Source organism: Amblyomma maculatum, unplaced genomic scaffold (assembly GCF_055883805.1).
Source record: "Amblyomma maculatum isolate TAMU_Amacu unplaced genomic scaffold, ASM5588380v1 scaffold_13, whole genome shotgun sequence".
NCBI lineage: Eukaryota > Metazoa > Arthropoda > Arachnida > Ixodida > Ixodidae > Amblyomma > Amblyomma maculatum.
Genome location: NW_028146738.1, coordinates 13,929,154 through 13,943,571, shown reverse-complemented (window position 1 = coordinate 13,943,571; position 14,418 = coordinate 13,929,154). Strand labels below are relative to the sequence as shown.

At 47.5% G+C, this 14,418-nt stretch overlaps 1 non-coding gene across 1 annotated transcript; it reads left to right on the top strand.

Annotated features, from left to right (window-relative positions):
• The first annotated feature begins 11,488 nt into the window (after positions 1-11,488).
• On the top strand, positions 11,489-11,560 carry TRNAS-UGA (transfer RNA serine (anticodon UGA)). Its single transcript has one exon. It is a non-coding gene; the product is annotated as a tRNA-Ser (tRNA).
• Positions 11,561-14,418: the final 2,858 nt, after the last annotated feature.

Here is a 14,418-nt window from a genome sequence, read left to right as displayed (position 1 = left end):
AGGCGTCGCAAAAGGGGAATGCACCTGCATGTTCGTGGTGCTGGCTCGCTCACCCTCTCGCGCGGACTGAGAAAATTTGAAAACCGTGAAGAAAAGTATTCTGTGAAGAAAAGAAGCAGGGGGAGCTAAGTGGACTTCAGGACGAGAAGAACGGAGTAGGGGACAGCCGCGCGGTCCCAACCCCTCGCTAGTTTTCGACGCGTGTAGCACGCGCCAGATATCTGGCAGGGACAGATCACAGCATCAGAGCTCGCGATGCACGCATGCGCAGACCGGCTTTGGCTGACGCGTGCGACGACGTTAGCGCGGCAGTGCATGACGCATGTGTGTTTGGAGTCGGGGCTTATGTATTCCAGTAGTTCCCTTCACCCCATGCCACTTCTACCCCCAACATGACGCAATTTTGGATGTACCTTGGGGAAGTGGTATGCCTTTATACTTTCTTCAATAGCCACACTGAGAGAAAAAACTTGACGAATGCTAAGCAGCACAGGCATCGGAATGTATTCATTTTCATGTTATACAAAACATTTTCCCAGTGCATGCCCAGATTATTTTGGTCAATTTTGGTCAATCTAGTCTGAATTTACTAGCTTTTGTAGGCTTACAAAAAGCGGCTATGAGCTTTAGGCACACTGTCTCTCTGCAATGCTGTTTCTTGGGCTAGTTGGTGGAGTTTGCTCATTTTGACAAAGCGCAAAAAAGAGGCAGGGATGGTCGAGAGACATGGGACAAAGCGCTTTGCCTGTCCCTCGTGCCTGTATATTTTTAGCCCTTGCCCAAAATGACCAGTCCCTGTCCTTCTCTCTTCCTCTATCATGAGATAAATCATGGTGGCAGTTCGTTGACCTCACCCCAATGTTTTGTTGTTTCACTATGCCATGCAGCGTTTCAGCAGGATTAGAGTTGAACAATGGCAGAGCTGGTTCAGGGCCCCTTGTTGCACCTAACCCTTATCCTCCTTTTTTTGTCCACACAAGAACTCCTTAGAATGACTTTCCAATCAGTCGGCTGAAGTATGCTCGCGAATGCTCAAGATGCAAGTTGATAGACCCTTGAAGCAATTTCTCTAAACCAAGAAAATGGCAGATGCTGCGAATATTTATGCAGTTTCTTCTGCGGCGATGCTGTTTCAAGTCATTTTGTTTTTTGGACATTATGTTTCCATTCCCTCCCATTTATTTCCGATTTTATCATTGCAAAGGAGTGGAAATTTGTTTTCCTATCACTAAAAAAAAAAAAAGTTGTCTGCAAGGCGTGGTCGCCATTTGTTATCTGTGCACAGCAAAAATGGGTGATGTTCGCTACACGTGGGAACGAAGCTATAGCGATAACTCGGCGCGGTCAACTGTGGGTTTCACCGCAAGGTCTCGACATACAGCTGTCTACATCGAATTGACTTGGTATTGTTATCAAAAATCATTTCGAAACGGATTGAACAGGTTCAGCCCAGTTCGTGAATGCACCTTCGTGCAAGACTCAGGCTCCTATCTCCTGAGGGAAGCAACAACTGCTGCCTTGGTAGATATTGCCGCGTGTCTTCTGCGTGTTTGCTTGGAATTGCTTTCGCACTGCTAGCTGTGCTACTATGCTTATATTTCTGAATCTTTTTGAGTAAGACCACGTGGCTCCTTGATGCTAAGCAGTAAGGATTACAACTAGCGTTAGTCTTTCGTTTTATTTTCTTTTACTGCTTTGCATGTTTGTTATCGGAAATGCTTTCAGTAAAAAAAGAAAAATGCCGCTGGTGACCTCGACGTCAAAACTGCGCGCCAAATCAAACTGTCATGTGATTTCCGCTCCACACATCATCGCATATTTCATTTCGGTGGTGTCAATCGATATTCAGCCATTCGGAGGCAAAAATTCTGAGCCTCCTCTACTTACTTTACTAAAACTAACTGACGTGTTCGAAGGTGTGAAGAAAACGATGTCCTATGTCAAAACCAAACGCGACGTTTATTTACTTTTTTTTTTCCGGTACAAAACCGGAATGAGGTGCAAGAAACACCCAAAAAGCTTGGAATTTCACTGCGATGACTAATCGGGGATGACCATGTGCGCTTGTAAAGGGAGGCTGTCATTGTGCTAATAACTACGTTCGATTTTTTTCATTGCGGCAGTCTAAAAACAGTGGCGATGTGCGTGTGCCGCGATGGATATCAGTACTCTGTTCTGCACCACCGCCCGATACAGACACGCGCTTCATTCCGTCAACCCACCACATGCACTAAATGTCCGCGAAAGCGTTTACGGTGCATTGCATAATAATAATAATAATAATAATAATAATAATAATAATAATAATAATAATAATAATAATAATAATAATAATAATAATAATAATAATAATAATAATAATAATAATAATAATAATAATAATAATAATAATAATAATAATAACAATAAAAATAATAATAATATTAAAACAGACCCCTGGCCTTGAAACATGAATCCACGGCTTCGAGGCTTACTATTTTGAGCATAGCGTAGACGCACAGAGAAGTAGAGAGTGCCGGCTGTGCACGCGCATTAGCCCTACTTGGCCCCACTAATGCCACTGCGTGTGCGCCGAAGGAATCCGGTAATTCGGTTTACATGTAGGCAAGCACTTTTCTCTTGTCACAGTGAAATGCGCCCAGCTGCCCTCTCGCTGTCACTTTGTTTATGTTACGCTGTCTGCAGTCGAAACTTCTCTCTTTCCACGCAGCGTAGTGTGGTGAACTGTCCCACCTTTGCGAAGATGTCCATACACGCTTCGTAAGTGACCAAATACAATTAGACAGACGTACAACGGCTGTTACGTTTCATTACGGTGATTATCGGTGATGACGTCTGGTTTTTGATTATCTATGAGCACATATTTGTAATGTTTATAAGCATGAAAAGCACTGAACCAAAACAGTGTACATTCTCATTTCAGCTAACGCTCGACATTCGGTTCAGCAGCGTCGAATTCCTTCGTTTCTTTTTTTTTTCATCTGTACTCCGTATGCAACGTCGTCCTTTTGCAGTTGTATTACTTGTAGCGGCTGCGAAGCTACATTCAAAACGGTGCTTTCCGAGAGGACAGCTGCACCTAAGCACACGTGTGCCACTGAAAGCTCTAGGGAACAGAGCACGCACCAACGGAGATGTGAAGGAGGCAACCACTCGATACCGCCGGCCGAAACTATTTCTTTTGGTCTACTGTCCTATTCCTTTTTCGACCAATATTTGAGAGTCGCATGACGCACATAGCATCTAAACGGTGGATCATACGCGTGGTATGCCAGCTGGCGTATCGTGATGTCACGTGCGAGCATTTTGCCAGCCCACCATGCAGCATAACGTGGCGATATCCGTAGCACTCGCTGTCAAACACATAATGTCTACATTTTGCGAGAAATACCACTGGACCAACTGCGCGCACGGATGAAGAACCTCGTCCAAGCAACCTGCAATCTGTCAAGGCATGTCTTAATTTTGATAAATTTGCACTTTTGTCGCCAGCCGAAAAGCAAAACTTACCGGAAGATTCTGCGCATTCTGTTTGGATTTTGCTAGCCGTGTCACTTGCTATCCGAGCCTTAAGCGCCTGGCGAAATACGAATGCGTGAGGGAAAAAGTACAGGGCCAGAAGCATATTCAGAAAAGCACCAAATAGCGCAAAGCCCCTCAGCGATTGGGCGTGAATGTTAGCGGCTTAGCACTGCAGGCGAGCGTCCACTGTTCGCACACAATGCAGGGGTGCGAAGGGTGATGCGGTGACCATGTGCAGGTTCTTCGTGCGAGCGAATAGCCCCCGCATAAACCACAGTGTATGCGCGCAAAACATGCGCACTCACGTAGTGTGCGTGTCATGTCTTGTCACCTAAAAAAAGACTTTCACTCCGCGGTCCTTCCCTAATGAACTGTTTGTGTTTCCACTTTGAGTAGATGCGTCTCCTTGTGCTAAGAACCAGCGGTGTCTCGCACCACGTTCTCAATCGAGTGGTGCCTCCAGGTATCCATTCATTCCTTTCACTCCACTGACACTCCCTGCTTTCCTCTATATCATGAATTGTAGCCTCTGCATCAGGTGAGAGAGTTGTCGAAATTCTTCCTCTATGGGATGTTTGAAACCGGATCTGCTGCAGAAAGAAGTTGTTTCGACAGGCAATGAATTTTTGAAAAGTGTGACACTCACCTCACAAACAGCAATGCAAATAGCAACAAGCAAAACACTTCACAGCACAAAAGTAGTATAGGTGGGTTGCTGAAACCTAGAAGTCAGCAGAGCAAAACCCCTTCACCATGGCAGCCAAATCTGTTTTGAGGGCAGAAGTTGGGTGCAGCGCAGAATACTTTTATGTCCAGCCTGATGTCATGCGCGAACGTGTTGAGCAGAATTCCTTCACTATTGAGAGCCTGGAGGAGGTAGGGGCAGGGGAGGTGTTATGAATGGCACTCACAAACGGAGGGGTTCTTAATCCCATAATTGCGACAAGAAGAAGAGGGGTGCAGGAAATGTACGTGGCCATTATTACCACAATAGACGTCTCCTGCACTGCACCTGTTTTGTGCCCCCAAAACAGGTTTGGCCGCCATGGTGAAGGGGTTTTTGCACTGCAGAGAAGCTGACTTCTAGGTTTCTTGACTAGCTTCAGTACTTTGAAGGAGTGTAGTCACGCGCGCCTCTCCTGGCAATTGAATGAACTCACACTTTTGCTGCTTTTACCTAGATGGCGCTAGCAGTGAAAAACCTTTAATGACCGAATACAGGTGCAAATACTAATTATCACCATGGTTCGTGCTTCTTATTTTAACTTTATTTTACAGTAATACAATATTAAAAAAAAGCCAACTCAAACAAGGCTCACGTTGTTGAGTATGACGGCCTTCTCCATTGAATGTCGTGTACGAAAAATTGATTATATTTGAAGGCTCAGTGTAATCGTGCTAATTGTATAAAGCGCAATTTGCGATCAGGGTTCACAAATAACGACTATTCTAGTTTCGCCATGCATGATTCCTAGGCTGTAGAATGAGCGGTTTTTCTGGTCAAGCTATGCGATGTGAGGCAGTATTACGGAAATCTTCAAATTGGAAAGGTAATTAAAAACGAACTAGCGAATAAATTTCGATGAAACTTCGTACACTCAACTATTATAATGTGCGCCCGAAGTGGTAAAAGTTTTACTGCTGTGCACGTTGATAAAGCGCAGATATTCGTGCCCAAAATAGCCAAACTTTACCATGTTTAATAGGCTGCCGATCAAAGACTGATTAAATTAAAACTAATTACGCTTCAGGTTTCATAATATAAGTACCCATTCTATGTGTAGGCCAAAGGAAACTGTTCTAAGTGCAGCAGTTTCTTCAGCGAACTAATCCGAAGTAGGGTATATCAACGACGCTAGCGAATTTGTCATCTGCAAAACCACCTCTCATGCAGTTGATAACGTTGACACACTAAAGCAGCGCACATCATTTGACAGAGAGTATATTAAGCTTTCGAATGATGCCTACATTGTGATGTTCGAAAAAGAACAACGCGCAGAATGCTCACGCAAACATTGCCTAAAATGGCCCATTCGCGCTGCCGGAGTGGGACCCCCGCCTTAAAGCGCGTAAAGAGAATGCATGTGGCTCCAGGCGCAAAGTCCTTTTTCTTTAGGCTCCACACCGGAACCTTAGAGGTAACAACCTGGATGGAGGAAAAGGGACTGTACGTTCCCTGGGGTGTGCATTGTTTTTTATGCAGAAAGCCCGAAACCGTCGAGCACGTTTTCTTGGAGTGTTTGGGTGGCGTGTTCTTTTGGGACATACTGCAAAGAACACTGCAAAAAGACCTGCCACTAGACCCCCGAGGAATTCGTTTCCTAGCTGTGGAAAATGATGAAGGCGTCCCTTTCGACGCAGTAATGCTGATGGGATTGCACTGTATATGGAAGGCCTGCATGGCAGCGCGACACGCCGACATTGATGCAAGGCCGGCACTTCTGCGAATCCGTTGCGGCGTTCGTGGCAACCCACAAGAATGTGTGCCCGGTGCCCGAATGGGTATCGAGAATTGAGCCCCTTATGCACATGAAGAGTTTTTAGCCCCTTTACATCAGTCAAGGTTTGGCTGGAAGTTTTAGCCCATACCGACGCTATGTACATTCTTCTCAAGTGTTCTTTCGCTTTTGTTGTGTAGCGATGTATGTCTAAGCAGGCAATAAAAAAAAATCTAGGGGTATGATTCTCGCTTTGGGTGCGAGAGGTCCCGGGTTCAAATCCCGGACGGGCCCTCTTTCATGCCGCTTTCTTTTTTCCGTAAAGGTTTATATCTTCTATACGCTATGCCTAACGTTGCGGGTTTGGCTACCCTCAAACCAGCTGCCGCACTAGATGGCCTCAGTATCTCTGGCTTAGGACATTTTCTACGTTTAATAGTATGTCTCAAAACGATTTTTTTTCCTCCTACACATTAGTCAACAGCATTATGTCACCAATTAGTTACCTAAAATATAAACGCGCAGAACTGCACGCTGCGCGGTGCACAGTATTCCCTTAACATCGTTAATCTCTTTATATTGGGCGGTTAAGTGCGGTAAACAACAGCACCTCCGTCCGGCCCGGATTCTACTTCCGGATACCGTAGTGAACGGTGGCAGAATCATGTGCTCCAGCGGAGCGGCGATAGCGGCCATTTCCAGCCGCGGAAACAGGCTTGAGGACATGGATGATAGCGAATATCAGATTATTCTGCCAACTTTGCCCACCGGACGCGTTGTTTTTAACACGCTGTTTTTGCACGGCGATGTGCGAGTCAGGCCATACAGGGTCGAGGATTTCCGCGACGCCCTTGCCAACGCTGGTGCGCTCCCCGACGTTGTGGCGTTGGGGGCGTATCAGATCAACCATGTTTGGGCGGTCACGTTAAGCAGCACAGAAGCAACGAAGAAACTGGCGGCTTTCAAGAAGCTCGAAGTTAAGGGACGCCGTTGCCTCATTATCGATCCCGAGGACCAACAGGTGAAGCTGCGACTTCACTGGATGTTGTACGGTGTGGCAGACGACGACATACGGACGGCTTTTGCGGCTTTTGGGAAGGTGGCCGAGGTGACCCGGGAGAGGTGGAGAGTTCAAGGCGTCAGGGAGAAGGGGTCCACCACGAGGACTGTGCTCCTGAAATTGAAACCCGGGATTAAGGTCGATGACTTACCTCACCAGCTGCGAGTGGCCGGAGAGCTGGCCCTTGTCGTGGTGCCTGGGCGAGCGATGCAGTGCCTGCGCTGCCGTGGTACCGGTCACGTTCGACGAGAATGTAAGGTGCCGCGTTGTCCAAAGTGTAGACGCTACGGTCATGACGAGGCAGCCTGTGTGCTTTCGTACGCTTCGGCAGCGGGACATGGAACTGCGGAACGGTCGGCGGAGCTCACCATGGACGTGGTCGAGGCGGAGGAGGCGGCGAAGGGTGCCGGAGAGGTGCGAACGCAGACACGGGAGACGGATTCGTCGGTGGACTCGGCAGAAAGCGGCAATGCTGCGAGGGATGTTGGGAGAGCGGACTCTGCACCTCAGCTCCCTAGCAATGAGGAAGGCCCGTCACTTGAGCCTTCAAACGGCATGGAACAGGATAATGGGGAGGAGCACTCAGACACCAGCGGTGTTCGTAAGCCAGGCGTCCCAGCCCCAGCCAAGCGATCCCACACACAGTCCGAACCCGAAGGTATCCAGGCGTCAGCCCCCAGCGTCGACGAGCCACCAGCAAAAACGGGGCAATCCCGGCGGTCCACGCTACGTCCGCGGCCAAACATTTCATCAGAGAGACGGGTAGCAGATAAAGTGCCCCCGCTGCCGGGTCAGCCGCTCGCACCGGACGGGGATGGATCAAACGACGGCGTCTAGCAACGCGCTAGACGGGAAAGGTAAGCACCATGCTTTCGGTCTCTTCACCCTTGATGAAAATGGCGCCCGAAACCACCTTAAGAGTAGCCACGTTAAATGTCAGGGGATTGGCAGGCAAAAAGAAGCAGAGCCAGATGCATCGGCTCTTAATTGACCACGATATTGACGTGCTTGCCGTGCAAGAAACTAAGGTTGACGGGGAGGAAGAGACCGGGAGCATGGTGCGACGTTTCACGGCTAGATTTTACGCCATTGTTAGCCACGCAGTTGGGACATCGGCCGGGTGTGTATTGTTTGTCAAAAAGCTGCCTGGTCTGGTTGTAAAGGGCTACTCCTCATGCTCTTCTGGACGGTGTGTAGTGGCTGATTGTGTATACAGCGGTGTTGAGTGGCGCATTATTTGTGTGTACGCTCCTAACTGTGTGGAGGAAAGAACAGTGTTTTTTGAGAATGTTATGCAGCAGTTAAGTACGGAAAGGCAGGTAGTATTGCTGGGCGATTTTAACTGTGTACTGAATGCTCGAGACAAAACCAGCACACGCGGATTCAGAGACAAGAGCACTGAAATGTTATGCCAGTTAACAAGCGAATGGAATATGGAGGATGTGGCTGATTGCTTGGAAGGACCGCGTGCCGTTCAGTACACGCACTTCCAAGGTTCTAGCCACGCGCGTCTGGACAGAATTTACGCGTCGCTGGATTTGATTCCTTCATGCAATGAATACCGAGTTGTGCCTATGACATTCACGGATCACTGTTTGGTGCAATGCTTATTCGGCACCAAAAAACGAAGCAATGCATTTAGCTGGGAGTTATGGAAATTTAACAATAAATTGCTTAATGATGATGCCTTTAGACGCGTGGTATTGAATGAATTGATTAAAGTGAGGCCAGGGACTTTGCTCGAAATCTGGAAACAGTGGGAGTTGTGCAAGGAACAGATTAAAATTAAAGCCATTGACAGATCAAGTTGCCTGGTGTACGAGAAGAAAATTACAGAAACCCAGCTTAAGGCTTTGCTTGCAAAATTACACGAACAGGAATGTAAGGCACCCGGCAGATGGATAGAGGATATTCGAAAAATAAAAGAACAGATTAACTTGATAGAAGAAGACAGATACCAAGGAGCGTTAGTGCGTGCAAGAGCGGAAAAATTGGCCATGGATGTGACGCCGACAAAAAGATCGTTGGGAATAGAAAAAGCAAATGCAAGGCGAAATCACGTGGCAGAGGTAGATTGGGCAGGACGCACAGAAACCGATAACGAAGGAATCGCGAAAGCTTTCCGGGAGTATTATGAAGATCTATTTTCTTCCCGAGAGGTTTATTTGGGCCGTTTTAAAGAATCCTTTCTTGACGTGATGCCAAAAATTGACGAGGAACAAAAAGAAAGACTGGAGCGGCCAATAAGCGAAAAAGAAGTGCAGCAGGCAATAGAAAATTTAAACCCAGGGAAATCACCCGGGCCTGATGGCCTGAGTGCGGCTTTTTATAAAGCGTTCAAGGAACAGCTATCTCCATTGTTGTGTGCCTTATTTAATGAAGCGTATGAACTGAAGGCACTGCCTGCGTCTTTCGGATCGTCGCACACAGTACTTATTCCGAAAACTGACCAACCAGATAAGCTTAGGCAGTTGTCGTCTTACAGGCCCATTGCTCTGACAAACGTTGATTACAAGATTTATATGAAGGTGCTTGCTGGCAGACTACAAACGGTTATATGCGAACTAGTGGGCCCTCACCAAACGTGCGGTATCAAAGGGCGATCTATCTTTCAGAACATTCACAAAGCGAGAAGTGTGCTCGAATGCTGCGATGCAACTCATGCATGTGTTGCGTTACTGCAGTTGGACTTGGAGAAAGCTTTTGATTGTGTGGCGCATACTATTCTGTTCAGTATATTAGACTATGTTAATGTCGGCTCTGTTATTCGAGAGGGAGTGGCCTTGGCGTACCGTAACTGCACTACGAGATTAATTGTCAATAAGTCACTGGGGGCCCCCATCAACGTACGACGTTCAGTGCGCCAAGGTTGCCCCCTCAGCCCTCTTTTGTTCGGCATTTATATTGAAAGTTTGTGTTTAAGCATCCTACAAAACAATGACATTGATGGTTTTCGACTGCAGGAGTCAGAAGTCAAATTGCTGGCTTACGCAGATGACGTTGCGGTATTTTGTGTGAATAAAGAGAGTATAAAGAGGACAGTGGATGTGGTAAAACATTTTAGCAAAGTCACAGGGAGTAAAGTTAACTGGGGTAAGTGCCTGGGATTTTGGCACGGAGAATGGCAGCTGACCCCCGACACTTTCGCTAATGTATCGTGGGTTACAACGCCTGCAAAGTACTTGGGTGTGCCCTTGAAATTTTACAAGGAAAGCGAGCCATACTGGCTAGAGCAGGTCAAAGAAACCCGTGAAAAAGCGGAGAAATGGAAAAGCGCTCAATTATCAATATTTGCAAGAGCCGCAGTTTGCAACCTGTTTTTAATTAGTAAGCTATGGTATGTTATGCAAGTGTTGCATTGCTCCCGTGTAAATGTGCAAAAATTGCATCGAGTTTTTGCGGTGTTTATTTGGGCCTCGAGTTGGGAGAGGTGCAGTCGGACAAATTTGTTCCGGCAGGTGAAGCATGGGGGGCTTGGTCTGGGTCATTTGTTTGTGCGACAGATTGTCAACAGGTTTATGTTTTTTAGGGATGCCAGCGATCCATTCCTGCGCACAGTGTGTCAACAAAGACTTGGTCGAGCTTTGCCTGATTTCGTAGTTTATACTCAAAGTATGTCGGGTTCTCTTTTTGGATTCTTTAGGGAAATTGTTTTGAGCGCAAAATTCTTAAGCGCACGGTTTTCGAAAGAGTATTTAAGTAATGTTAACAGGAGAACATTATACAAGGATGTTTGTGAAGTGGTCTTCCCGGTGCCCTTGTACCGAGCATTATACTATGGAGGCACAGGAAGTAATGTATTAAAACGCGTAAAGAAAATGCAAGTTGTTCCGGGAGCTAAAACGTTTTTCTTTATGCTACATACCGGTACTTTGAGTGTAAAATCATTTATGGAGGAAAAGGGTATGTTCCTACCGTGGGGGGCCCAATGTCTCATCTGCAAACAGCCAGAGACAATAGATCACGTGTTTTTGCATTGCTGGGAGGGGGTATATTTGTGGGATGTTCTGCAAAGGACAATAAAAAAACAGTTGCCACTTGATTCCCATGGCATTAGGTATTTGCCATTGGATAACCACGATGATATGCCGTTAGACCAGGTTATGTTAATGTGCCTCCACAGTATATGGCGCGCACGAATGGCTGGTTATCACTGCGATCCAGATGCACGGCCAGCCCGCATGTATTTCCGTGAAAGTGTGCAGCGATGGCTCGACGTGCTTAAATTGCAACCATGTGCTCCTGAGTGGCTGTCAAAGCTGGAACCTTTGACGGTGCTCAAGGAATTTTAACATGACAATGCCTGCCCCTCAGTGGGTGTTAGGCAACGCTAACTACCTTAGTGTACATATATTATTCCTTTGTTCATGATGTTTTGAGTTCCAATGAGGTGTATTTGTGTCAAAGCCAGGCAATAAAGAAAAAAAAAAAAAAAAAAAAGAAAGAAAAAAAAAAAAAACCTCCGTCCGGCCCGTTGGTCTAGGGGTATGATTCTCGCTTTGAATGCGAGAGGTCCCGGGTTCAAATCTCGGACGGGCCCTCCTTTATGCCGCTTTCTTTTTTCCGTAAAGGTTTATATCTTCCATACGCTATGCCTAACGTTGCGGGTTTGGCTACCTTGAACCAGCTGCCGCACTAGATGGCCTCAGTATCTCTGGCTTAGGACATTTTCTACGTTTAATAGTATGTCTCAAAAAACGTTTTTTTTCCTCCTACACATTAGTGAACAGCATTATTTCACCAATCCCTATTGCAAAAACCAGTGCCACTGGGAGCCAGCGCCCCAGCGCCATACCTGATTATGGTCCCAGTATGACGCTGGACACTGGGCGCACTGGTACGCGGCATACTGGGACGCGGCATACTGGGACGCGGCATACTGGGACGCTTCGCGCTGGCGGCACTGTTCGCCCGGAAAAAAAAGGCGTGGGATAAAAATTAAAAAGTAAAAAGTAACGAAACAAGTTAGGTACATAAAAAAAACCTAAAAAAAAGTAAAAAAAAATAAAAAAAAATTAGTGCACCAAGCGTGCCTCGAACTAAGTCCCTCGGCACATACCAATTACTAGCTCAGCACGCTAACCACTCGGCCACGCCGAGAACTAGATTTTCTATAAACATTTTTGCATTTTATGTCATGACCCGCATTTATAAGGTTGGGACTTCATGTTTTGCAGTCTACAGGCCATTGCTACCGTTCTAACAATTGCAACTTCTTGACCATTTTAGCTTGCTGTCTGCTCTCACGACTTGCAACTAATGTTCTGGGTGCCTATGCGCGCTATTTTGTGCACTGGAATCATTTTTAACATGTGTAGTTTGACATCGCTGGCAAATTTACCAACGCCGGCTCTTGGGTGGTGCTCTGCTACCATGGGCGTAATTTTCGCTGAACACGGAGCTTTAGTAGAAGCCTTCAATGAAAAACGTGCGACCAAGCTTCAATACCGGCAAGCGCCGCAGCGATGACCCTAATTGCGTGTAACTAAACCTTATTTGTATGTAAACATTGCGGGAAGCGTTGCGATGACCGAGGGCTCGGCTGCTTGATACGCAGAGTAAGAAGGAGCGCAAAAGCTTGAGAAACACGCCAAATATTATGTATTACAAGCGCTGTATGTTGTTGCTTTTTCTCTCATGGACCCATCGCTCGGTAAACTACTCTCTTCCTCGTTTTAGTTTTTCTTTCTGCTGTTTATACTGGGCCGTGGTGCAGGCTACGCTCGCCTGCGATTGAGCCCGCATTGAACATTTTGGCAGTAATCATTGTGTTAGAGTGCCCTTAAGATCAGCTGTGAAGTTGGTTATGCATGGTAGCCCACATTATTCAATTCCAGCTTTAGTAGTGCGTTAGTAGTCAGTCTGTCATGAGATCGAGGCGCGGCGATCGTTGTCGCTCTCGAAACGCTCGAAACGACCTATCGAAACATGGAAACTCTAGAAAAAAGATACTGCCTTTGTTTTCTTACAAATGCGCAACGACTTCGCAGCAAAAAGCGCTTGCTTGAACCATATTTTTCATATGCCCCCGATGGTCGATTGAAAGTACACTGTTGCCCTGTTGGCCCCTGAGGGATGCTACTCCGGCTGACGCCGCACGCCGCACCGTCTATACTGGGGCACTGGGACCAGTGCGGCCCAGCGCACATACAGCGCTTCTCCCAGTGCATCGCGGATGCCAGCGACACACCCAGCGTCAAAAGACTAATCCCAGCGTTTTTCTCCCATCGCACCAGTGCAGCCAGTGTCTTCCCGTTACTGCTCCAGTGAATATCGCAGACCTCCAGCTTGCCCAGCAGATCCAGTGCAAAACCAGCGCGAAAATCTTACTGGTTTCTCACTGGAGACGCTGGTTTTTGCAATAGGGAATTAGTTACGTAAAATATAAACGCGTAGAACTGCACGCTGCGCGGTGCACAGAATTCACTTCAGATCGTTAATCTTTCTCTATTGGGCGGTTAAGTACGGAAAACAACAGCGCCTCCATCCGGCGCGTTGGTCTAGGGCCATTCTACTTCCGGCCACCGGCGTGTTCGGACACAGGATCATGGGCTTCACCGGAGCAGCGTTAGCGGCCCAGGCTGGCCGCGGTAACAGGTCCAATGTAAGTGAAGATAGTGATTATCTGATTGTTTTGCCGCAGCTGCCCACAGGACGTGTTTCTTTAAACACGGTTTTTTTGCACGGTGACGTTCGAGCTAGGCCCTACCGCGTAGAAGACTTTCGGGATGCGCTCGCCGAGGTTGTAGCCTTGGGGGCGTATCAGGTTAATCACGTGTGGGCTGTCACCTTTAAGACTGCTGAAGCCACGAAGCGTATTGTGGCTTTGAAAGAGCTGAAAGTGAAGGGCCGACGGTGTGTTATTATCGACCCTCAAGACCAGCAAGTCCGACTCAAACTACACTGGATGATACACGGTGTCGCAGATGAGGACATTCGCACGGCGTTCGCCGCATTCGGGAATGTGACGGAGGTCTCTCGAGAACGGTGCCGCGTCCAGGGCGTCAGCGAGAAAGGCTCGGCAACGAGGTCAGTACTTCTCAAGTTGAAGGCCGGGATGAAGGCGGACGACCTGCCCTATCAAATAAGGGTAGCAGGTGATCTGGCCCTCGTCGTCGTTCCCGGGAGGCCTATGCAGTGCCTACGTTGCCATGGTTGTGGCCATGTACGACGCGAGTGCAAAGTATCGCGTTGTTCTCGCTGCCGACGCTTTGGACACACGGAAGTCGACTGTGTCCGCACCTACGCTGCGGCAACAGTGCCCGCTCTCAGAGGGGAGACGCCTGAAGATGTAATGGATGTTGTCGATGCCGAGGAAGCAGCAAAGGGAAGCGAAGTCGTGGGAACCTCTGCGGCATCCGTCAACGTGGAAGCACCGACCATCACCGGCAAAGAGGC